This window comes from Hibiscus syriacus, unplaced genomic scaffold (genome assembly GCF_006381635.1).
Source record: "Hibiscus syriacus cultivar Baekdansim isolate YM2019G1 unplaced genomic scaffold, ASM638163v2 tig00112402_pilon, whole genome shotgun sequence".
NCBI lineage: Eukaryota > Viridiplantae > Streptophyta > Magnoliopsida > Malvales > Malvaceae > Hibiscus > Hibiscus syriacus.
This window is the reverse complement of record NW_024063323.1, coordinates 2,187,163-2,208,222: the sequence shown is the minus strand read 5'-3', so window position 1 is coordinate 2,208,222 and position 21,060 is coordinate 2,187,163. Positions and strand designations below refer to the sequence as shown.

Genomic DNA, 21,060 nt, shown 5'->3' with positions numbered 1-21,060 from the left:
GCATTTTGTAAGGCACCCTACAAAAAAAGAATTATTAATGAACTATTTGAAACTTTTATTAAATAAACATAATAAATATAAAATATTAAGTTACCTTTGAAGGGAATAAAGAAGAAAGAATATTCAATTCGAATGATTTCAGGGACCATTAAACACCCTAAAACTTACAAAGAAAAATTAAAATAAATAATAAATAATTTGAAATATTAATGACATTAACATAAAAAAACAATTTGGATTACCTTTACAACGAAGACTCGTTAACCACAGAAAGGTATTCTTCGTCCTTATCCTCCGACACAAAACCATATAACCAATTACGAGTTGTTACAAAAATCTCAACATTTTTAGGTAAGAGTTTAGCTAATTTGTTCAAAATTCAACCTCCCATACTAAAGGTCGATTCGGATGCAACCGAAGTAATTGGAATAGCCAATATATTTCTCGCCATGCGAGAAAGTACCAGATATGAAATACTTTGATTTTTTCCAATAATCCAAAATTTCAAATTCAGTTTCTCCAGTATGAGGGACAAGAGGCAAACTGATGTAAGAATCAACATCAGATTATCCACTCCTTGAAGCAGCTAAATTGACATCAAAAGTCTAAAAACTAAAAGACCAAAATTAGTAAATGAAAATAAAAATAAATAAGATAAATTCAACTTAAAATTGTAATTACTAACCTAAAATAGATTTGATTTTCTAAAAGCTCGAGGCTGATTAGAACTTGACTCACTTCTGCCTAAGGATTTATTACTTTGGACAGAAGAAGAAGAGGAAGAACCACAAGGTGTATTTTTTTTAATAAAATACATATAACTCAAGAAACTCATTATAAATGAGACTTACCCTCCTTTGAACCTCATCCTCAATATAAAAAACATTGTACAACTCTTTTCTAAGTTGTAATTTATATTGAGGATCAAGTAAAATAGCAAAAGACAGAATCATTGAGTGATCAGACCAATATTTCTCAAATAGTTCAAACATGGGTTTAGCTATTGCAGAAATACCTTCACATGGATCATTATGAGCATCACACAATAATTTTTCAATTACAACAACATTAGCCAAATACAAGTTAGAAGTGGGATACTTAGAACCAGAGAACAGAGTAGTAATTTCATAAAAAGGATCAAGAAAATCACAGATTGTTTGAACAATTTCCCAATCATGATCAGTAATGAAATCTAACTCATTTTCCCTATTAACAAACAAGTTAATTGCTAATATAGCCTCAAGTGCCCTATGAACCATCAAGTAAGTAGAATTCCACCGAGTAGGAACATCCAATACTAACCTACCAGAGAAAGAAGTATCACAGTCTTTAACAGCTAATTCAAATGCACAAAGTCGAGAATCAGAAGAATCAATAAACTTAACAATCTCACGCAATTTACTAACAGAAGAATCAATTACCTTCAAACCTTTTTGAACTATCAAGTTCAAAATGTGGGCAGCACATCTTACATGGAAGTATTTACCATTGCATGGAAGAGGAGAAATGACATTCAAATCATCTTTCAGTCTCCTAACCATTTTATCATTTGCAGAAGCATTATCAAGTGTAATGGTAAATGTTTTTTTCAAGACCCCACTCACATATCATCTTTTTTAACAAACTTAAATATTGACTCCCCATCATGAGGAGGAGGAAAACGACTAAAATTAAGAATTTTAGACTGAAGTTTCCAGTTATTATCAACATAATGAGCAGTAAGAGCAAAATAAGAACGTGAAGTACAGGCAGACCAACCAACACATGTAAACAAACACGACTTGAAACAATATGCATTGAATCAAGTAGCAATTTCTTATGTTTTTCATGCTCCAACATGCAATACTTAGTAACAGTATACCTATATATATCCTTAATAGAAGAATTAAGGTAATGATGTAAATCCTTAAGTTTTTCATGCTCAACAATACTATATGCATAACCATGACACAAAATAGCCTCAGTAAACAATTCACAGTATTTTTTTTGATCAAAAGAAGCTACACTACCAGGATTATCAGCAAGAAAATCCTTATATGCTTGGCATTTCTCAGTATGCCTTTTAGGGTATGATGTACCAATATAAGAATCAACTTTATACCTTTTTCAGTTTACAATACTTACGTTCGGCATAAACAGAACCATCATCAGATTTGGTGTCGGATGAACCAGTGGACTTCCTCTTAGAGGATTTATTTAAATCAATTGCTTTGGACAGTATATCATTTACATCCCCTTGCAAAAAAAATCATGGTTAGTTTTCATTAAATGCTTCTGACAGTATATCATTTACATCAACAGCAATAAAAAAACCAGGGTTAGTTTATATGAAATGCTTCTGACAGTATATCATTTACATCAGCAGCAATAAAAAACCAAAGTTAGTTTACATTAAATGTTTCTGACAGTATATCATTTACATCAACAACAATAAACCAGTATATATATATATATATCAAGCATATACAAAGAAAGGAATGGGCAGTTTACCTCTTTCAAAATGATCGTCATTCTGATCTGATAGGTTTATACCTACAAAACAAATAAAAAATATATTAATTTGAATATTAAAATAAAAATAAAAAAAGAATGAGAAATACATACTCGTACAACAAACTATCCATGAAACAGTGGGAAAAAATAAAGGTTTCGAATAGTTTGGGTTCGAGTATGAGTTTGGGTTCGGGGTGGGGTTTAGGTTTGGGTTCGGGGTGGGGTTCGGGTTTATGTTCGGGGTGGGTTCGGGTTTGGGTTTCGGTTCTGGTTTTGGTTCAGGTTCGGGTTTGGGTTTGGGATCGGGTTTGGGTTCGGGTTAAGGGTTAGAGAAGATGAATAGTGGTTTAGGGTTAGGGGTTAAAAAAGATGAATAGTTTGGGTTTCGGTGTTTGATCGAAAAAAAACAAGTTGATTTTAATTTTTGGGTGTTTGTAAGGATTTAGGGAAGAACACATATGAACAATAGATGAATTTATGGGTGTTTGATCGAAAAAATATGAAATGGTTTGGGTTTCGGTGTTTTTGAAGATCAAAGGAGGGTTTTGGAGAAGAACTGGGATGAACAAGGATGAACATGGATGAATATTTGGGTGTTTGATCCAAAACAACACGAAATGGCTTGTGTTTCGGTGTTTTCGAAGATCAAATGAGGGTTTTGGGGAAGAACTAGGATGAACAAATGAAGAACACAGATGAACACGGATGAATATTTGGGTGTTTGATATAAAAACATGAAATTGTTTGGGTTTTTGAAGATCAGAGGAGGGTTTTAGGGAAGAACTATGATGAAAAAATGAATAACACGGATGAATTTCTAGAGACAAGGCAGAGGATTTTGAGAAAATCGAAGAGTTAGAGAGAGAGATAGCAAAATAACAAACTGAGAAAAAGAGAGGAAAATGGAGAAAATTAAAAAAATGCCTTTTATACGGGATCGTTTGGGTTTTGACTCGCGTGTTTTTTAACTTCGTTTGGCATTGTAGTGTGGTCTCCTGGTTTTAAATTTGTTCAATTTAGTCCAAATTTAATGATGCAATATATTAATTTAAGCTTATATTTCAACTTTTTTTCAATTTAGTCCAAATTTATTATTACAGTTTATTAATTTAAGCTTCATATTTAAAATTTATTCAATTTGATCCTTATATATTTTCCAATTCTTTCAATTAATATATATGTTTATATTAATAAATTAATATATAGGTTATATATACTAATGAACTTTTCAATATATAGTTTATATATACTAATGAACTATATAATATATAGTTTGTATATACCATATACTACATAGGTTATATATACTAATGCACTATATAATATATAGTTTGTATATACCATATACTATATAGGTTATATATACTAATGAACTATATAATATATAGTTTATATATACTAATGAAATATATATAATGTATAATTTATATATACCATATAGTTTATATATATTATATAGTTTATATATACTAATAAACTATATAATGTATAGTTTTATATATACCATATAGTTTATATATACTAATGAACTATATAATATATAGTTTATATATATATTATAGTTTATATATACTATAGTATAAATTATATTATATAGTATATAAATATCAACTATAGTATATAGTTTATATGGTTTTTATATATAGTTCATATGGAAATTATACTATATAGTATATATAGTTTATATATATAATATATAGTTTATATATATAAAATATAGTATGTAGTATATAAATATAAACTATAGTTTATATATATAGTTCATATGTAAACTATAGTTCATATGTAAATATCAACTATAGTTTATATGTAAACTATAGTTAGTATATAAACTATATAGTTTATATGTAAACTATAGTTCATATATAAATATCAACTATAGTATATATATAGTTCATATGTAAACTATATAGTTTATATATATAGTTCATATGTAAAATATAGTTCATATGTAAATATCAACTATAGTTTATATGTAAACTATAGTTAGTATATAAACTATATAGTTTATATGTAAACTATAGTTCATATATAAATATCAACTATATTATATATATAGTTCATATGTAAACTATATAGTTTATATATATAGTTCATATGTAAACTATAGTTCATATATATAGTATATAAATATAAACTATAGTATGTAGTATATAAATATAAACTATAATTTATATATTATATATAGTATATACTATATAATAGTTTATATAGTTCACTAATAAACTATATATATAGGTCATATGTAAACTATATAGTTTACGTAGTTTATATAGTTTATACATATAGTTCATATGTAAATTATATAGTATATATAGTTTACATATAGTATAAGTTAGTTTATATTGTTTATATATAGTTTAAATACTACTATCTATAAACTATATAATTTATATATAATTCAATAAATTAACCTTAAATCATAAACCTTAAACCTTAAACCTTAAACCATATATACTATATATATATATATAAACTATATAGTTTATATTAATAAACTATATAATTTATACAATATATATTATTTATAATTATACATAATATATAAATATAAATTGTATAGTTTATATATAATTCATATATAATTTATATATAAACTATGTAGATTCTATATAGTTCATTTATAACCTATATAGTATTATAGTTTATACATGGTATATATAGTTTATACATAACATATATATAAACTATATAGTTTATATTATATATATATTAGTTGTTTTAATTTTTTCTCAACTTTTGAAATGAATGCAATTTAGTCCATTTTATAATATTTTTCATATTTGATCCCTTTGTGTTGTTTAATTTATTTAAATTTTTATTTGTAATTTCATATTTATTCAATTTAGTCCACCAAATTTTATTTGCATCTAAAATTGACCCATACTTATTACTTATTTCTATTTTTTAATTGGCCCATAACTTTTTAAATGTGTATAATTTAGTACTTTTTTGTATTAATTTCAACCTCAATCGATTTGATCCCCCATCAATGTGTGTTGTTTAATTTATTTAAATTTTTATTTTTAATTTCATATTTGTTCAATTTAGTGCTCCAAATTTTATTTGCATCTGAAATATACCCATACTTGTTACTTATTTCTATTTTTTAATTGGCTCGTAACTTTTTAAATGGGTATAATTTAGTACTTTTTTGTATTAATTTCAACCTCACAATTTAAAATTATTTTGATTTGATCCCTCATCAATGTGTGTTGTTTAATTTATTTAAATTTTTATTTGTAATTTCATATTTGTTCAATTTAGTCCTCCAAATTTTATTTGCATCTAAAATTGACCCATACTTATTACTTATTTTTATTTTTTAATTGGCCCATAACTTTTAAATGGGTATAATTTAGTATTTTTTTGTATTAATTTCAACCTCACAATTTAAAATTATTTCGATTTGATCCCTCATCAATGTGTGTTTTTAATTTATTTAATTTTTTATTTGTAATTTCATATTTGTTCAATTTAATTTTTAAATTTGTATTTTTCATAAAATTGAACCATGATTATTATATTCTTAGTAATTTACTCTAAATCATATACAATTACAAATTGAAATTCAACGTTCGCGAAAGACGAAAATAATTAATCCAAAAAAAATTAACCAGGTTTGAACTCAATCCGTATCTGATAGAGATCCAACCTGAATTTTATTTGCCAATGATGTGACCCGATCTGATCGAGATCCGCTTGAAGTCCATCCAACCTGAATTAACATGCTTTTTAACTGCTCCGGACCTAAACTGTTTTGACCTGAACTGGCATCGAACTGAACCCGATCTGTATCTGGTGTTAAATCAACCTGAAAATGGCCCGACCTAATTTGACCTGGACCCAACCTGATCCGAGTCGAAGCATCAAATTTACCTGACTTGACTTGTATCCGATTTTACCCGACCTGGCAGAATCTGACTGAAACCTGAACGATTACCCGATTTTACAACCCTAATTGGCATGAACAAAAAAGGAAAAGGAAGTGCTAATTTGTGTTCTATTTACATCAGTTGTTTGAATTTCCAAGCATTATTAGAAGAAATGTACAATGAACCCACCCAAAGGGGAAGCAAAGGGACAATAAATAACTCACAAGTTGAGTGGCTGCATTGCCTCGATTCATCAAAATTACAGAATGTGCCAAAACAGCTGAGTTTTGTTGCAAATAGTATTACTTCAAAATTTAATGCTAGCATTAATTAGAACTAAATTAGTAAAATTAAAATAAAGTTTTGATCATGTATCTTAGGAGTAAAATCGTTATGATTGGTGTAACGCTCAAAATGGACGTTGTTCACTGAGATTAACACGATCTTTCAGAATATGAGAAAGCGGCCATAGTGGCCGGAAATGTACCGGTGAACAAAGAGGGAACAAGGCAAGAGATAGACGACTGAATATAGAAAAGAACTAAAAGTAAAGTAATGCTAATATTTTTAAATTTTTATTAATGAAAAGACTATTGAAAAGGTAAACCCAATACATGAGTATGGCTTTTATAGCCCAAATCACATGTAAACATATTTCTGTTTTATGCTAACAAACTGAAGGAATCTAACAAACAAATAAATAAAACCAACTCTATTCAGTTAATTATTATTTTGTTTGATATTAATTGGTTTCAATTTTTTTTTTATTAATCTCGGATAAATACAAGACAATATATATTCAAAGATAAACTCTCAATCTTTCGATATTGATCGTTAACACCCCTGGCATCTATGGTGCTCAAACCCGGATCCTTAAGAATAATAACAATTTCTTTACCATAGAGACTACTTGGTTCGATTGATTTTCTATGAAATCATTTAGTTGAACATGTTATCGACTATTATTACTAATTATTTTTATATCGAGTATCTCATAATAATTTTGATCATCAAAATGAATATTTTGAAAAAAAAAATTGAATATCAGGTCAAGATTTAAGTGATTTATTTTAAGTGTGCGTAAGTATTCATATTTATGAATATTTTGTCCTATAATTATTTTAGATTAAAATTTGCGATGAATTTTTTATACATGAATATTTATGTGTATTCAATTTACAAAATAAAAGGACTTCAATGTGTTGATTTTAAAATACAAATACTATTATTTTGGTATCTTTTATATATAAATATTTGGGGTTAAGTGTCCAAAAAAGTGAGTGTCTTCATTTGTGTCAAACCTTAATTTTGAGCATGGTTTTCAGAACCGGATCGGTTAGTGAACCGGTCATGCTACCGGTTCACTGGTTCAACCGGTCGAACCGGTACGACCGGTCGAAAGAACCGGACGACGTCATAATTATTTAAAAAATTAAATAAAAATACCAAAAATATTTAATAAAAAATAATTTTTTATATCACAAGTCATATTCAAAGCAAGTCATAACATATATAAGTTAAAAACCATAAAATCAAGTGAAACAAAATGATTCAAATTAACTACAACATAATATTTAAGGTAAAACATATTAAATAATAAATATAATTATATAACTATAATTAAAAAAATAATTTTGGGGTTAAAAAAGCATAACAAAATGATATTGTTTGATTTATTTTTTTTAAAAATGATCTCATATGGCTAAGAAACATAGAAGAGCATCCCAAAAGTCTAAAGAGTAAAAATATATGAGAACAAAACAATCTCACATTGCTAAGAAACATAGAAGCGCATCACAACTAACTTCTATAAATAATAGAGGTAATTTGGCATTCAAAATCATGGAGCCTTTTGGTGAGCATTGAGTGAACTATTCTTTCACTTCAATCAAGCTCGAATTTTAGGCTTCAATCGAGCTTCTAATTTTTTTTGAGTTCAAGCCTTTTTGAGTTCAAGTTTCAATATTATATTTCGAGTTTGAGTTGAACTTGATAATTTTTAGCTTGTGAGTTTGAGTTGAATTGAGTTTACTTTTAAAGTTTTCAAGTTCGAGTCGAGCTCAGCAATACTTGAGTTCGACTTGGCTCGTTTAACAAACGACGTTGTTTGGTTTAATTTAAAAAAAAAATCTCGATTTTTTCCGATTTTCAACCAGTCCGATTCGAACGGTTCAGCGGTTCTGGCTTGTTCACTAATAACGGTTTAACCGGTTTAGATTGAACCGGACTAAGAAACGATTCTCGATTGAATTAACCGATTCGATTTTCAAAACAGAGATTTTGAGGGATCTTTTAGGTTCAAGCATCGGCTCATCGGTCAGCTCAGTACTTTTCAGTTATCCGAAATAGTAATTGATTCTCCCAAACTAGTCAACAACCCCAAATTAGCCAACAGCCCCAAATTGGTTCATTAACCCAGCCCAAGCCTGATTGACTCCCTTGACAGCAGCAACAGTGACCTCAACAGCTGGCACATATGACTGGTTACAATGGTATCAATCGATGAAGACAGGGTTCTCTTCTTTGGTGATTCTGATGTAGGATTTGTCCGGAGTTCTAATTGAGTTTAATTTGATTTATATTTAATTATTTTTCTTTGATTAATTTGGACTAGGGGTAATGTGTCGTTTAATAATTTTGTTTTTGATTAAGCTACGGTGAATACAAAGTAGCATATGTTTTAAATATTCTCAATCATTTGATCACAAATGCTTAATTACTCTGCTGTAGTCGTTGGTGTTCAAACTCGTGACCTCTAGAAATAACAACGATTCCTATAACCACCGAGGTAAGTTAATTCGTGCGTGTGTTGTTTAATATTTTTAAGAATATGCGTGTATGTATATATGTATTATGTGCGTGTATATGCATATATTTTATGTGTGTGTATATATATTATAGTCTTGTAAATATAATTATGTCATATGTAGGTCCAAATATTTATTAGATGACCCAGATTAAATGCATATACAGGCTATATTTTAAATAAAATTGACTAACATTTATTATTAATATTTGTTTACAGCCTAAAGATACACAAATAAGGGTTTTTTTTGCTCCAATAGGGTAAACCGGTCAATTATTTGACAAAATAAGTTAAGTAGAAGTTTATATTGGTATCTACGATATTTTCTACAGTGTTCATGAAACTTTTCACAATAAAAAATATTTTTATTCAATAAAATATAATTTTTTATTAAAATTTATCACATCATAAAAAGTTTGAATAAAAAATATTTTTATTGGAACTCGTAACCTCGACGTGACAAGTTTCATTCACTGTAGAAAATGTCGTAGATCCTAAAAATAAAAGTATTTGTCCCCTATTTTACAATTTCTTTCGGGCCCAAACATTACAAGTAAATACAAGTGACCTAGATTTAGAGGCCCACTAGTGAAGAAGCCCGCAAGTCCAAAAATGAAGAAACCTTAGCTGCTCGAGTGGTCCATGCTCATAACCAACCGTCGGATTAAATGGAAATCTAATGGTTTAGAAGAGACACCATATTTAGGATTTTACCATAAAATTTTCTTATGCGCCGCCAGAAGTTCCAACCGTTGGATCAAATGGATACAAAGGTCCAAATATGAAACATTAAGGTTTCACCCTTACGATTTCAGCCGTTGTGCATCTAGCCGTTGAATTTGGGATGATTTAATGGCTCAATTTCAACCCTAATCTTAAGGGCTTTCATCTCCACCACCGTCGAGGAGCCTCAATGGTTAGATCTGATGGGATCCAACGAGCGAAATGCCATCATGAGCACTAACCGTTGATTTTCCATGCATCTGATGCACGCGCAGACACTTAAGTCCCTCCATGCACCCTTCGATGATCTCTCAAACCTCCATACGCTCGTGATTTGACCCCCTTTATTCTCTCGTGCCACATCAGTCGTACAAGTTATTGTGTTGAAAACACTTTGATATTTTTATATACAAAAAATTGTTAAATATTTTTTTACAAATTTTAATATTATATTTGATTCAGTCATTCAAATATATAAATTATTCTTTAAAGTTAAAAAAGGTTAATTTTACTCGCACTCTATTGAAAAATTGAGTCATATACTGAAAAAATATTTTTGAAATAATTTTTATACGGATTTCGAACATTAATCGAGTCAAAAATAATTTTTAACCATAATAGTACCGATACTACTAGAACAATATCGATATTGTTCAAGAAGTATCGATACAAATATCGATGTTGAAGCCCAAAATGATGAAGTAGTACTGATATTACTAAGGCAGTATCGATACTGTATACAAGTGTATCAAAATAGAATATTAAAATGGGACCGATACTATATACAATAACGATACTACTTAATATAGTAGTACTGATACTCTTAGTGGTGGTACCTATACTACCTTTTGGTTTTGAATCCGTCAAAATTCCAACATACTAAAATGGTACTGATATTATATACAATATCGATACTACTGAATATAGTAGTATCGATACCATTGTGACAGTATCAATATTAGAGTTTCCCAACGGTCCAATTTTTGTATTTAATGCAAGGACTATCGATACTGAGAGACCGAGTATCGATACTACAAGCTTCTAGACATTATCAATATTCCTTTTGCTTTCAAAGAACACTTCTTTCACTCATTTGTATTCATTTCTCAAGTGTTCTTATTTGTTCTTGAATTGTGCAAACACATTCCAAGTGAGGATTTTATAAGTTTGCAATTTGTGATTTTCTCTTTGAGAGAATGTCCCAAGAATTTGTGGTATAATTCCTGATAGAATTGTAAGGTTATACCTTATCCTCAAAGGTAGATGAAAAATAGTGAATTTGTGGAAATCCTTAGGGTGGATAGCTAAGGTAGTGGATGTAGATTTTGGTTGATAAAGTCGAACCACTCTAAATTCTTGTGTTTAATTTTTATATTTTTATCTCAAGCTTCCACCAAAATTTTTAATAGTCAATTCACCACCACTTGGCTATTTCATCCATTCGATTGACTCAATAATCGGTATCAGAGCTAGAAGCATTGAAAGGTTTAATCACCTCTTGAGAATATCCTAAAGGAGTTCAATCGTCATCTAAGTCATCTATGACATCTACATCAAATTTCGACATTGTTAGTGACTCTCAACCCATCCACAAGCTTCCATACTTCAATAGAGCCAACTATGCCTATTGGAAGAATATGATGAAACTCTTTATTCAAGAAAGTGATTTGGGAGCATGGAGCATCATGTTGAAAGTTCACTCTACTCCAACTAGAGAAACGGAGATGTGGAGTGAATAAGAAAAGAAATTGCTCCAACTCAATGCAAAGGCAATGCACATTCTATTTTGTGCACTTAACCTCGATGAATATAGGAGAGTAGCATCTTGTTACAATGCCAAGGGGATATGGGATAAACATGAAGTTACTCATGAAGTAACAAATGAGGTAAGAGAAACTAAAATTAGTCTTCTCAATCATAGTTACAAAAAACTTCAAGATGAGACCGGATGAAGACATTAAATCCATGATCGATCGATTTTGTGTTATTATCAATAATCTCAAAGGCTTTGGAGAAGATAGTCCTAATGAGAAGCTCGTTAGAAAGATGATTTATAGTCTTCAAGTCATGCCAATCCGAGAAGACCACCATAGATGAAGCAAATAATATAAAGACTCTCACCTTAGATGACCTCATTGGATCATTGCTTACTCATGAAATGATGGTGAAGGAAGAAGAAGATCAAGAAAAGAAAGATGAAGAAAATGGAAAAGAAGAAAAACATTGGTGTTGCTCTCAAATCCACCCAAGAAGAGAGTGACACAAATGATGAAGATAAGGATGAAGAAATGACAATGTTTGCCAAAAGATTCAAGAGATTCATGAAGTCCAACAAAGGAAGAAGACTCCAAAGAAAATAAAGCTTCAAGAATAAATCCAAGGAGAAGGACCTTATAATTTTCTATTAGTACAAAAAGTCGGGGCATGTTAAATTTGAATGCTTACAATTAAAGAAGAAGGGATCCTCCAACAAGAAACACAAGGCACATGTAGCTACATGGAGTGATGATGAGTCTTTCAATGAATAGGAGAAAGAGGTAGCCAACTTGTGTCTCATGGCCATTGAGGGAGAATCTAAGGTAACCTCTAACTCATCTACATTAAATGAATATTCATTTGATGAGTTGCAAGAGGCTTATGATTAGTTGGCCTCGGAATTTGAGATCATACTTTCAAAACATAAGAAGAATATTTCAAACTTTTAAAAATGAAAATGATCTCTTATCCAAGACCAACAATGAACTTGAAAGTAAGGTCAAGAATATACAAGTCAAACTAGAAGAGTTTGAAAAGAAAAATCATGACTTGCACAACCTACTTTCAAAGGTTCATGATGATCATCAAAAGAAACTTGATGATCTTAAAGCTTCTTTTTAAAAAGTTGGAACAAATCATTTTGAAAAAAGGACACAATTCTAAATCCAACTATGTTAGAAATAGCTTTAGACCATACAATCATAGAGGCCCCCAAAGAAGCTCAAATGGGAAAGTTGTTAGAAGTATATGGGTCCCTAAATGACTCGTTACTACTAAAGACAAGGGTATCCTAGAAAAATGGATACCTAAAGGGACTAGATTATTGGGAACTAATGCCCATGGACCCAAAAAATCTGGGTACCAAAATAAAAACTTGATCTATGTTTGTAGGTGGAGGAGCATTGCTACAAGGAACAAACAAAAGTTCAAACTCATGGTACCTTGATAGTGAATGCTCAAGACACATAACCAGTGATAAGAGCCGGTTCTTAGAGCTTAATGCTAAAAGTGGAGGAGTAGTAACCTTTAGTGACAACTCAAAAGGTTACATTGAAGGAATTGGTTCTATTGGTCACAACTCTTCCATTCTTATTGAAAATGTTTTATATGTGAATGGGGTTAAAGAATAAACTTCTTAGTATTATTCAATTATGTGATAAGGGATACAATGTCTTATTTTAGTCAAATGGTTGTAAAATTGTTGACATTGCATCTAATATGATTATGCTTGTTGGTCATAGAATAGGAAATATTTACATGGTCCATCTAGATAGTATTGACATGTCTAATATATGTTCATTTTCTAAAAATGAGCATGGTTGTTGGTTGTGGCATAGGAAGCTTGGACATCTAGCATGAGTGTTTTACAGAAACTTGTTCAAATCAATCTTGTAAGAGGCTTTCCTAAGATAAAATTTGATCTTAATAAAATTTGTGATGCATGTACTAAAGGCAAACACAAAAGAACTTCCTTTAAACCTATTAACAATGTATCATCTAGTAGAGTATTATAATTGATCCATACATATATTTTTGGGCCTATTAGAACTACTAGCTTGGGTAGAAAACAATATGCATTTGTATTGGTTGATGACTACTCTAGGTTTACTTGGGTTCTTTTCTTAAGTACAAAAGATGAAGCTTTAGAAAATTTCATCACTTTCTCTAAAATAATCCAAAATGAAAATGGTTACTCTATTTCAAGTGTTAGGAGTGACCATGGAACCGAATTTGAAAATCTTGGGTTTGATGATTTTTTAAATTCAAATAGAATTATCCATGATTTTTTAGCCTCTAGAACCCCTCAACAAAATGGATTTATTGAGAGGAAAAATAGAATTTTAGAAAAAAATGGCTAGGACCATGCTTTGTGAAAACAATTTGCCAAAATACTTTTGTGCGTAAGCCACAAATACCGCTTGTTATGTGATTAATAGAGTAATGATTAGGCTTATTTTAAAAAAAACTCCATATGAAATTTTCATAAATAAAAAAGCCTAACATTAGTTATTTTTCATCCTTTGGATGCAAGTGTTTTGTTTTAAATAATGGCAAAGATAATCTTGGAAAGATTGATGCAAAAAGTGATGAAGGGATTTTTCCTGGTTTCTCTTTAAATTCTAAAGCTTATTGAGTCTTTAATAAAATAACTCTAGTGGTAGAAGAGTCAATACATGTTGTTTTCGATGATAATTCCCTTCCAAGGAATGATTCTTGTATTGATGATGATGTATTTATCTTAAATCCAAATGAAGTTGGTGAATCATCATCAAAAGAAGTGAATAATGAGGAAACTCAATATGTCTTTAAGAATCTAACTCTAGAGGTAAAGGAAGTCACATACCCAAGGGAGTAAAAATATGTCAAGGATGGTGAAATTTTGGACGATATATCCAAAGGGGTAACCACTAGATATTCTCTTAAAAACATTTGTAGTTATGTTGCATTTATCTCATGCATAGAGCCTAAGAATATCAAAGAAGCATTAAATGATGAACATTGGATTATGGCTATGGAAGATCAGTTAAATCAATTTGAGAGAAGTCAAATGTGGACATTAGTTGAAAGGCCTAGTAATAAGTCTACTATAGGTACTAAATGGGTATTTAGGAATAAAATAGATGAAAGTGGTAATATGGTGAGAAACAATGCTAAACTTGTTGCTCAAGAAGAGGGAATAGATTTTGATGAAAGTTAGCTCCTGTAGCTAGGATAGAGGCTATTAGAATGTTATTAGCATTTACATGTTATCATGGATTTACTTTATTTCAAATGGATGTTAAAAGTTCATTTTTTAAATAGGTTTATAAAAGAAGAAGTGTATGTGCTCCTGGTTTTGAGGATTCAAAATTTCCAAATCATGTTTTCAAATTGACAAAAGCTTTATATGGTTTAAAACAAGCTTCCAGAGTTTGGTATGAAAGATTATCAAATTTTCTTATTTAAAAAGGTTTTTAAAAGGGAAGGTTGACACTACCTTGTTTATAAAATGTAAAGGTAAAGATTTATTAGTAGTTCAAATTTATGTTGATGATATAATTTTTGGTTATACTAATGACATTATTTGTTAATAATTTGCTAAACTAATGTAAGTTGAATTTGAGATGAGCGTGATGAGGGAGCTTTCTTTTTTCTTGGGGCTCCAAATCAAGCAAAGAAAAGATGACATCTTCATTAATCAATCAAAACACATCAAAGATATGCTCAACAAGTTTAGATTGGAAAATCTGAAACCCCAAGCCACTCCTATGAGCTCATCTACAAAGCTAGGCAATGATGAAAAAGCTTTATTATTTCTGTTGTTTATTCTAAAACTTATCTTTTGATTTAACAAAAAGGGGGAGAAATGTTAGAGTAAGGGGGAGTATTTTCAAGAGAATCTTAAATTTCTTAAATGTTTGTTATAAAAAAAAGGGAGATTTTTTAAAACACTTTGATATTTTGATATACCAAAAATTGTTAAATAGTTTTTACAAATTTTAAGATTATATTCGATTAAGACATTCAAATATATAAATTATTCTTTAAAGTTAAAAGGTCAATTTTACTTCTCACTCTACTGAAAAATTGAGTTCTGTTGAAAAAACATTTTGATGTTTCGATATAACAAATTAAGTTAAATGAATTTTAAGATTTTACAAATGATTTTTTAAAAGTATATTCAATTTAATTACTCGAATATCAAATTATTACTCCAAGTCTTTTAAGATCAATTTCAAACCTTACTAAATGCGTAAAATTGTGTTTTATACTTAATATATTTTTGAAACATTTTTCACAAAGTATTTTGAACCAAAATCAAGCCTAAAATCAATTTTTCAGAGTGATGCACCGATGCACCAATCCATGCATCGATGCACCATGAATTAAATTGAACATGGAATGCATTTCATGCATCGATGCACTGAGAATTTTATGAAAACATCGAATGCATTTGATGCATCGATGCACAAGCCATGCATCGATGGACTCTGGCTATTTTAAATCATCGAATGCACTTGATGCATCGATGCACTCTTAGTGCACCGATGCACTAAGGGTCCAACGGTCAAAATATTTGAATTTTACACTGATGCACCATGGGTATGCATCGATGCACTGACGCTCCCAACTATTTTAATTAATTGTTTTCACACTTAAACGGCTCTATTGACTCCACTAATCATCCCAACGTTCAAAAGTGATTCAAGGTGTATTTAAACAAGCTTAGAAGCCATTGATCAAAAACAAGAAACATAAACCAACTAGAATCAAGAGAGAATCAAAGAGAAAGCATCAAACCTAAAGTTTGAGCATTTCAAGCCTATCTTTCATTCAATATTCATTTTGCTTTCAAGAACACTTATTATGCTCAATTGTATTCATTCTTGAGTGTTCTTTTCTTTGTTCTAGAATTGTGCAAACAATCTACATTGTGAGGATTTCCTTGTAAGTTTGTAAATTTGTATTGTTCTCTTTGGGAGAGAGTGTTCTCAAGAATTTGAGGTATAATTCTTGAGGGTTTGTAAGGTTACTCTTTGTCCTCAAAAGAAAGACAAATTAGTGAATATTTGGAAAATCCTTAGTGTGGATAGCTAAGGTAGTGGACGTAGACTTTGGTTGAGAAAGTCGAACCACTCTAAATTGCTGTGCAAATTTCTTTCACTTTTCTGCAAAAGCTTCCACCAAAATTTTAATTGCCAATTCACCCTCTCTTGGCCATATTCGTCAATTGATTAACTCAACAATTAGTATCAGAGCCTAAATCATTTGAAGGTTTAATCGCCTCTTGAGTCGATTCGAGAAAAGTTACATCGATAATCAAAGTCATCAATAGTTTCTACTTCAAACTTCAACTCCGGTCTCGATTCGATGCCCGTCAACAAGCCTCATTTCTTCAATGGGGCTAACTATGCCTATTGGAAAAATAGGATGATGTACTTCATTCAAGCAAGTGAAATGGGAACATGGAATGTCGTAGAAGAAGGATACATCAAGCCTCTCACTCATCCAAGATTGTGGAGTGAAGGAGAGACAAAAATGTTCCAGCTCAACTCCAAAGCCATCCATATCATATTTTGTGCTCTTGGACCAGATGAATACGGAAGAGTTTCATCTTGTACAACCGTCAAATAAATATGGGACAAACTTCAAGTCACTCGTGAAGGTACCGATGAGGTAAAGAAATCTAAAATTAGTATTCTAACGCATAGCTATGAAAATTTCAGGATGAAACCAAATGAAGATTTCAAAGCTATGACAGATAGATTTTCAATGATTGTCAATGGTCTCAAATCATATGGAGAGATCATTTCAAATGAAAAGCTTGTGAGGAAGTTAGTCTACTCCCTTCCAAAATCGTGGCAATCAAAGAAGACGACAATCATCAAGTCTAAGGACCTAACGTCCTTAACTCTTGAAGAGCTAATGAGTTCACTCCTCACTCATGAAATGATGCTTGAAGATGAGGTGGACCTTGATAAGATTGAAGAGACACCAAAGGAGAAGAAGAAGAAGAAAAACATTGGAGTTGCTCTCAAATCCACAAAAGATGAGAGTGATTTGGATGAAGATGACGATGATGAGAAAATGGCATTGTTTGCCAAACGGTTCAGAAAAATGATGAGACCTTACCGAGGGAGAAAATTCAAATAAAATGAAGGCCTAAAAAATGAACCAAAAGAGAATGACCCGATCATTTGCTATGAATGCAAAAAGCCGGGGCATGTCAAATATGATTGCCCACAATTGAAGAGAAAGAGTCAATCAAAGAATAAGCACAAGGCTCATGTGGCTACATGGAGCGATGAAGAAGGTTTCGATGAAGAGGAACAAGAAGTAGCAAACTTGTGCTTGATGGAATTCGGGGAAGATTCTAAGGTAACCTCTAACTCATCTGATTTTGATGATATATCCTATGATGAGCTATTAGAGGAATATAATGGGTTGACTTCGGATTATGAGAAATTGTTTTTAAAATAAAAAAAATGATATTTCAAAATTGAAAAATGAAAATAAACTCATATCCAAAACCAACAATGATCTTGAAAGTAAAATCAAAGATTTGCAAATCAAACTAGAAGAGTTTGAAAAGAAAATTTTGGATTTGCAAAATTTACTTTCAAAGGTCAATGATGATCATCAAAAGAAAATTAATGATCTTAAAGCTTCTTTTGATAAAGTTGGAACAAGACGTTTTGAAAATGGAGAAAATTCAAAATCCAACTTTGTTAGAAAAAGTTTTAAAAACTACAATCATAGAGGTCCCCAAAGAACCTCTAATGGAAAAATCGTTAGAAGTATATGGGTTCCTAAAGAGCTCATTACTACTAAAGATAAGGATATCCTATACAAATGGATACCTAAGGGGACTAGGATTTTGGAAACTAATGAATATGGACCCAAAAGAATTTGGGTACCAAAAATAAAAAATTAATCTATGTTTGTAGGAAAAGGAGCATTGCTACAAGGCACGGGAAACAAATCTAAATTCATGGTACCTTGATAATGGATGCTCGAGACACATGACCGGGGACAAAAACCGGTTCATAGAGCTTAACGCCAAAAATGGAGGAGAAGTGACTTTTGGTGATGATTCAAAAGGTCACATTGAAGGTATAGGTACAATAGGTAATACCTCTTCCATACAAATTAAAAATGTGTTATATGTGAATGGATTAAAGCATAATCTCTTGAGTATTAGTAATTATGTGATAAGGGATTCAATGTCATATTTGAAACTAATAGTTGTAAAGTCATTGACATTGCATCTAATAGGATTATGCTTGTTGGTCATAGAATAGGAAACATATACATGGTGCATTTAGACTCTATAGAAATGACTAATTTGTGCCTAGTTGCTAAGGATGAGCATGATAGTTGGTTATGGCATAGGAGACTAGGACATGCTAGCATCAGTGTTTTACAACGGTTAGTTCAAGGAGAATTGGTTCGAGGGTTGCCTAAACTAAATTTGATAATGATAAAATCTTTGATGCTTGTGCTAAAGGAAAACAAAAGCGAGTTTATTTTAAATCCATTAATGACGTATCAACTAGTAGAGTATTACAATTGATCCATATAGATCTTTTTGAGCCAACTAGGACTACTAGCTTGGGTGGAAAACAATATGCATTTGTCTTGGTAGATGACTATTCTATATATACTTGGGTTCTATTTTTAAGTACTAAAGATGAAGCATTAGAACATTTCATCACATTTTCAAAAATAATCCAAAATGAAAAAGGGTACTCTATAACTAGTGTTAGGAGTGATCATGGCACTGAATTTGAAAATCTTGGATTTATTGAGTTTTGTAATTCTAATGGTATTAGCCATAATTTTTCAGCACCTAGAACCCCTCAACAAAATGGATTTGTTGAGAGGAAAAATCAAACTTTAGAAGAAATGGCTAGAACCATGCTTTGTGAAAATAATTTGCCAAAATATTTTGAGCGAAGCCACAAATACCGCTTGTTATGTTGTAAATCGAGTAATGATTAGGCCAATTTTAAAGAAAACTCCATATGAAATTTTCAAAAATAAAAAGCCTAACATTAGCTATTTTCATCCTTTTGGATGTAAATGTTTTGTTTTAAACAACGATAGAGAAAACCTTGGCAAATTTGATGCTAAAAGTGATGAAGGAATTTTTCTGGGTTATTCCTTAAATTCTAAAGCTTATCGAGTATTTAATAAAATAACTTTAGTTGTAGAAGAGTCTATACATGTTATTTTCGATGATAATCCCCTTCCGAGGAAGGATTCTTGTGTGAATGATGATGTAGGTATTATAAATACAAATGAAGTTAGACATGACGTTGAAGAACCATCATCAAAGGAAGAAACAAAAGATGAGGTAACTCATGATCCTCTTGAGAATCCAACCATTGAAGAAAGGGAAGTATCTTATCCAAGAGAGTACAACTATGTCAAGGATGGTGAGATTATAGGTGATCCATCCATAGGGGTAACAACTCAATCTTCTCTTAGAAATATTTGTAATTATGTTGCATTTATTTCATGCATAGAGCCTAAGAATATTAAAGAAACATTAAAAGATGAACATTGGATTATGGTTATGCAAGAAGAATTAAATCAATTTGAGAAAAGTACAGTATGGACATTAGTTGAAAGGCCTAGTAAATCTATTGTAGGTACTAGATGGGTATTTAGGAATAATATAGTGAGAAACAAGGCTATACTTGTTGCTCAAGGGTATACTCAAGAAGAGGGCATAGACTATGATGAAACATACGCTCCCGTAGCTATGATGGAAGCAATTAGAATGTTATTAGCATTTGCATGTTTTCATGAATTTAAACTATATCAAATGGATGTTAAAAGTGCATTTTTAAATGGTTTTATAAAAGAAGAAGTGTATGTGGAACAACCTCCAGGTTTTGAAGATTCAAAATTTTTGGATCATGTTCTTAAATTGACAAAAGCACTTTATGGTTTAAAACAAGCTCCTAGAGCTTGGTATGAAAGACTGTAACTTTTTTTAATTGAAAAAGGTTTTTCAAAAGGGAAGGTTGACACTACATTGTTTTTAAAGCATAAAGGTAAAGATTTATTAGTAGTTCAAATTTATGTTGATGATATAATATTTGGTTCTACTAATGATGTTATTTGCCAAGAATTTTCTAAGCTAATGCAAAGCGAATTCGAAATGAGCATGATGTGGGAACTCTCATTTTTCTTGGGACTCCAAATCAAGCAAAGAAAAGATGGCATCTTCATCAATCAAGCTAAGTACGTCAAATATATGCTCAAGAAGTTTGGACTCGAAAATGGGAAGCTTCATGACACTCCAATGAGCTCTTCTACAAAGCTTGACTTGGATGAATGAGGTAAATGTGTGGATGTTAAATTATATAGGTCAATGATTGGTTCTTTGCTTTATCTAACTGCAAGTAGACCAGACAT

The 21,060-nt window shown here is 30.7% G+C and overlaps 1 long non-coding RNA gene across 1 annotated transcript; it reads left to right on the top strand.

The window, feature by feature from the left end:
- The first annotated feature begins 6,472 nt into the window (after nucleotides 1-6,472).
- On the top strand, nucleotides 6,473-19,919 carry LOC120179157. Its single transcript, XR_005521586.1, has 3 exons — nucleotides 6,473-6,599; nucleotides 8,346-8,350; nucleotides 19,891-19,919. It is a non-coding gene; the product is annotated as an uncharacterized LOC120179157 (long non-coding RNA).
- Nucleotides 19,920-21,060: the final 1,141 nt, after the last annotated feature.